At 48.5% G+C, this 5,797-nt stretch overlaps 1 long non-coding RNA gene across 1 annotated transcript; it reads left to right on the plus strand.

Annotated features, from left to right (window-relative positions):
* Positions 1–388: 388 nt before the first annotated feature.
* LOC121133861 lies at positions 389–3,554 on the plus strand. The gene is made up of 3 exons (XR_005870877.1): positions 389–509; positions 1,243–1,373; positions 2,928–3,554. It is a non-coding gene; the product is annotated as an uncharacterized LOC121133861 (long non-coding RNA).
* The last annotated feature ends 2,243 nt before the right edge of the window (positions 3,555–5,797 follow it).

The raw sequence follows: 5,797 nt of genomic DNA on the forward strand, positions 1-5,797 counted from the left end.
AAGTCATGGTGGGGGCCATGGTGGTAGGAGCATGTGATGGAAGCTAGCTTACAGTAGTAGGCCAGGAAGCATGGAGCAAGGAAGGAACCAGAGTGGGTTATAATCTTTAAAGGCCCACCCCACTTCTGCCAGGTAGGCCCCACATCCTAAAGGCCCCTTAGATATCAATGCCATTGAGAGACAAGCATGAAAAACATGAGCTTGTGGGGACATTTTTGACTCAAATCATTAGACTTGGTGAGCTTACTAAAAATATAGAGCTTGGGGCTGGAGAGATAGCTTAGTCAGCAGAGTGTTTGCCTTCAAAGTGTGAGGACCTAAGCTTGAGGAGGAGGAGGAGAAGGAGGAGGAGGAGGAGGAGGAGGAGGAGGAGGAGAACAAGGAAGAGGAGGAAGAAGAAGAACAAGGAAGAGGAGGAAGAAGAAGAGGAGGAGGAAGAAAAAGAAGAAGAAGACGACGACAACAGGGAGAACACTGTGACCTGCTGGCCAGCCAGCCTGGCTTAGTTGGTAAGTACCAGGCCAAAGAGAGATTCTGCCTCAACAAACAAGGTGGGGGCTGGGGAGATGGCTCAGTGGGTAGAATTGCTTTCTATGAAAGCATAAGGACTTGAGTTCAAATCTCCAGCACCCAGTAAAAACTGAGCATGGATTTTTGCACCTGTGACCTGGTACTGGGGCAGGGAGAGAGTCACAGACACAGGAGTATTACTAGCACTCACTTACCACCACCAAGTCTAGCCCCAAATCCACAAGTTCAGGGTTAGTGAGAGACTTTGTCTCAAGGGAATAAGACGGAGAATGACAGAAGGCACCAGGCATCCTCCTCTGGACTCTACATGGGCGTGTGTACTGGATAGATAAGCATATGACCAGCACCCCTCCCCCATGCACACTAAATAAAAGCACTTAATTTGATTTCTGGTCTCCAAGTACTTGTGCATGCATGTGCACAATGCTGGCATAGACACGCACACACATGTACCAACACATAAGCACCCGTAAACAAAGAAAAAGACAAAAACAAAAGCAACCCCACAAAACAACAAAACACAGAAATATAGTTTCGTTTGTGCATCCCACATTTTTCACTTAATCTAATGCCATAAAAATTCTCTTCATTTTTGGGCACTTGCTTCAATCACTTATATGAGCATGCATTATTCATATTATCCACAAGATTTTTTTCTTAAAATGCTTTTGGCAGCCAGCCTCATAATTCTGATTTATAACTCATGGGTAGGGATCTGCCTGGAGGAGGGCACACCGCAGGAGCTAAGGGAATGTTCAGACTCTCAAAGACACAGTTGGATAACCCACGCCCAGAAACTGAGCAAGAAGGGACTGTCCTAGTAATCCACATAATTTTAAATGGTAAGTGACATTTATTGAAATTGAAATTAAAATTAAACTTAAAATTTGACCCAGCAATTCTACTGCCAGGATTTGACTTTCTATGCAATTCCCTGCCCCTGAAGCAAAGTCAGATGACCTGAAGTACTCAGGAAGGCACAGTGTATAAGGATAAATGGGTGGGCCCTCTTCCATACAGTAACAGAACGATGTCATACAATCCTGGGATGCCACAGGAAACATCTAACAGCTCTCCACTGAGTGACAATGAGAGGGTCCCAAAATGTCTTACTAACTAGAGAAAAAAATGTGTGCCTGTGTTTTTAAAATAGATTCCTAGACTTGGGTATGCATAAAATATTTCTGGAAGGCTAACAGGAGACTGAAAATGGTGACGCTTTCAGGGAGGTGGCCAGCTTTCAGGGAGGTGGCTGTGGAGAGCTGGGAGGCAAAAGGAGATTTGGGGCTAGATCTGCATCTATATCTGTCTATATATTCTGCTGCTGTTTGAGAGTTTTGCCACGTGGCTGAATCATCTGCTTTAATTGAAACAAAAGCAGCAGTGAGTGAAGAGATGGCCCCTGGAATCTCAGGTGGAGTGGGGGACAGAGGCTGGAGCATGTGCAGGTGGGGTCTGCTCCACGTGGCATCTGTCGGTGATTGTGATGGACCTTGGCAGCTCCACCTGATTAAACTGGGTGAGCAGGAGGTATCAGCCTGTCCGTGGGAGGTTCCTGTCACCAGGCCTTGCTGCAAAGGAGGGCTTGCATGCTAAGCAGGTGAAGTGTCAAGCTCCTGTCCCGTCCCTGGTTTCCACATCAGCTCCAGCTCCAGGGGCTTTCACGGAGCAGATGTAGGGCAGGCAGGAGGCTCAGCCTGCTGCTGCTCCCCAGCTGCCCAAATGCCCTGCCAAGAGCTTCAGCTTTGCCAATGCCTTCCAGATTCACAGAGCAGCTACTGAGCCCTGAAGCCTACTTGTGGCCAGTCTGGTGTGTTAACTGCTGTGGAAGCTCTCAGGGTAGAGACAGCAGACTGCAAACCTGCTGCTACCACAAGCCTTGTGGCTCTGAGGGGCGAAGAGCCCCCTTAAGCCTTGGTTTCCTCACGGGTTGGAGGAAATGAAAGGAGCTGATATCTCGGCTGAGGAGACAGCTCAGTGAATAAATTGTTTGCCATGTAACCCATAGGGATCTGAGTATGAATCACCAGAGCTCATGTAAAAGCCGGACACAACAATGTATGTCTGCAGTTTTGGTGCTCCTAAAGTGAGTTCCTGGGTCATCTAGTCTGGTACAGGCACAACTACCAACAAAAAGACCCTGCCTCCAACAAGGTTGAAGGTGACGAACCACACTTGAAGCTGTCCTTTGACCTCAATGAGCATGGATGGCAGGAACTCATCAAGTATCTCTCCGACACTCTAGCATGTGCCAAGTCTTGAACTAAGCTTTAGAAATTTAAAAATTATATATATGCATACATATATATATTTAAATGGTATTTGCTCTTAAGTAAGTTATAGTCTACCAAAAGAGGGGTAATACATGATACTTGATAATTTTTCTCTGCTTCCAGAGTTATATCGAATTTAACCCTGTGCAGCAGTTATTACTGTTCGTGTTTTATAAATGAGGAAATGGAAGTCCCAGGAGGCTAAGTGCTGACCACAGGACTATGGAGGAGGCTCAAGACTGACGAGGACGATAACCAGCTGGGTTCTCCACTGCAACCTGACAGTTTTCAGATGAAGGAAACTTGACACGTGGCGCAGGGGCACCATGTGATAGAATGTGAGCAATCTGTCTACCCCGTGATCCTCTCAGGACACAGGGAGTAGAAGCACGAGTCTTGCCTTCTAGCTTCCCTCTGTCTTGTTCTTCTCCTTCTTCACAGCATGGGTCAGCGGCTATCCTCAGCCCCAGATAAAATGCCATCTCCAGGAGAAGACCAGCCCAGTTAGGGACAGGACGGTCTGAAGGAGAGCATGATTGGGCCATGTATGTAGTGTGGACTGATCAACTTTGGCCAAGGAGCCAGGTGGTGTAAGTCCAGAGGGACTGGGTGGTCATGTCCTCCCTGGGGACTCAGAAAGGAATGAGAAATTCATGAGAGTGGTGTCCAGAAAAGAATTTCCTAAGGAAGATGAAGGCTTTTCTTTTCCTAACCCTTGTCCTTTCTGCATTAAATTTGTAATTGCCAGCATACATGTGTGGTGCAGAATGATTTTAGAAAGATCAACAAATGTTACCTTGAAAACTTTTAAAAACCAGAAAAATGAAAACCAACCTTGGGCTATTCTAATGCCTTTTCGTATGAGGGCACAGGAAGCCAGCCTTAGCCTGCAGAAGGGAGCTGGGGCGAGAATGTGTGGGTGCCCAGGGCTTCCATAAAGAACACATTTTGTTCCATGTATATGTTTAAATGGGGGAGGGCACACGCATGTTATGGTTCCCATATGGAGGTCAGAGGATAACTTTCCGGGGTTAGTTCTCTCCTTCTCACCATGAGGGTCCCAGGGATCAAACTCATGTCCCAAGGCTTGGTTTCAGGTGGCTTTTCCCCCTCTGAGCCACCTCGCTGGCCCCTAGTGTTTCTTACTATGTCTAAGTCCTGCTTTCAGGTGCCTGTGAATGTGGCCTGACAGGGAAATAAAATGCTTGCAGATGAGATTAGATGAAGTGAAGTGGGGGGGAAACTGAAGCAAATTATATCCACTAAGTGTCCCTGTTAGACAGGCCTCCACATCCTTAGCCAGGGCTCCCCATTCCCAGCCGTCTTGACATTTTGAGCTGGATCATTCCATGTCGTGGAGGTCTGTCCTGTGCACAGTGGGATGTGTGGCCATACCTCTGGCCTCTTCCCCTGGAGTATAGTAACATTATCCCTCCCCCACTTGTGACAAACTGTCTGGGATCACTAAGTGTGGGTGGTGGGTGAGAGGAAATTCAGGGTGATTCGATGCAATTATCATTTATCTCCCATGCGGGTTCTAAACCAATGACTGGTAACTGATGAGAAAGCTGGCGTGGGTGGGTGGGGGGGTGGGTAAGGAGGGACCTGAGACACACAGGTGCTGGAGAGAACGTGCCCTGCACACACAGGTGGAGAGGTGAGAATTGATGGGTTCCCAGGACTAAGACCACCAAGAGTCAGGAGTCACGAAAGCCAGCAGAGGCTGCGAGGGAGGCACAAAACAGATTGTCCTGAGAGCCACCGGGAGCCCAGCTTGACCGCACGCTCATAGCTGCCCTGAGTCACCAGTGTGCAACCCTACCAGGGCAGCTGGAGGGCGGCACTGGGCTCGTACAGTACACACATTAACTCTGCTCAGCAGACGCTTGCCAAAAGACCCTTCCTGTGAATTGCCAGCCCAGATGAGACACCTCACTGGGGTAGGTTCTTATCACCTGCATGGCAGCCCCACAGACCTTAGGCCCTACTGCTACCTGTCCTGCCTTACCCACAGCCGGTTGGTCTGAAGTGGCACAGGGCCCAAGCAAACCAGAGATTTCCATTCAGAAACCTTTTTATTTTAGGCCGCAGAAACTGTGAGACGCAAACCCAAGCTTTGCCAGTAGCTCCGCCTCCAAGTACAGCCACACTGAGGGTAAGGTTTTCAACATGTGAAATGAGTAGATGTGGCTGTGATAAAATCCTTTTGCCCTGCATGTGTGATTTCTATTGCTGCTGTGGCTAAATGCCAGAATCAGAGCAACGAGGCAAGAAGGACTTATTCTGCTTCACTCTTTGAAGGGACAAAGTCCACCATGACAAGGGAGGTGTGGAGGTACGGAGCTTGAGGCACTGGTCTCATTGAAGCCGCAGTCAGGAAACGGAGCTAACAGGAAGTGGAGCCAGGCTATAAAAGCTCAAGGCTCAACCCCTTCCTGCCGGGACCCTCTTCAGGGAGGCTCCACCTCTCAATGGCCCAATGGCTCATTGGCCTTCCAAAACCAGCTGGGGACGCAGAGTTCAAATCACGGCTACCAGGGTCATTTCACATTCACACACAACACATCAGTGGCTCACATCACAGTTCCACAAAAATGTCAGGGAAGGTTCCAGACTCCTCCTGTCTGTGGCTCTGCACAACTCTTCCTTTATCCCATCGGAGACTGCCCTGCTTATCGATCTATGGGATGGGGACGTGACTGAAGCATTGTGGGGGGAAGTGTTTGTGTGGCAGGTCCAGGAGCATTCTAGACCTATTATGCCTTTTCTGTTGAAACTGTTATCACGGGGCTGAACTGGAATGTGTGGGAGATGAGAACGTGTCCAAGCACCTGACTGCTGGCTGGTTGGGGCTGCCTAGCTGGACAAGGCTTTGCAATGACACAGATTAGGTTTGCTTGTGTTTAAAGGGTTAGACAGGGTTTCTCGCTGCAGGACATCTCTGGGTCTTTAATGAAGTGTTGGTATTGTAAGTGGCTGAGACAGCAATTTCT

Source organism: Mesocricetus auratus, unplaced genomic scaffold (assembly GCF_017639785.1).
Source record: "Mesocricetus auratus isolate SY011 unplaced genomic scaffold, BCM_Maur_2.0 Super-Scaffold_100024, whole genome shotgun sequence".
Classification (NCBI taxonomy): Eukaryota; Metazoa; Chordata; class Mammalia; order Rodentia; family Cricetidae; genus Mesocricetus; species Mesocricetus auratus.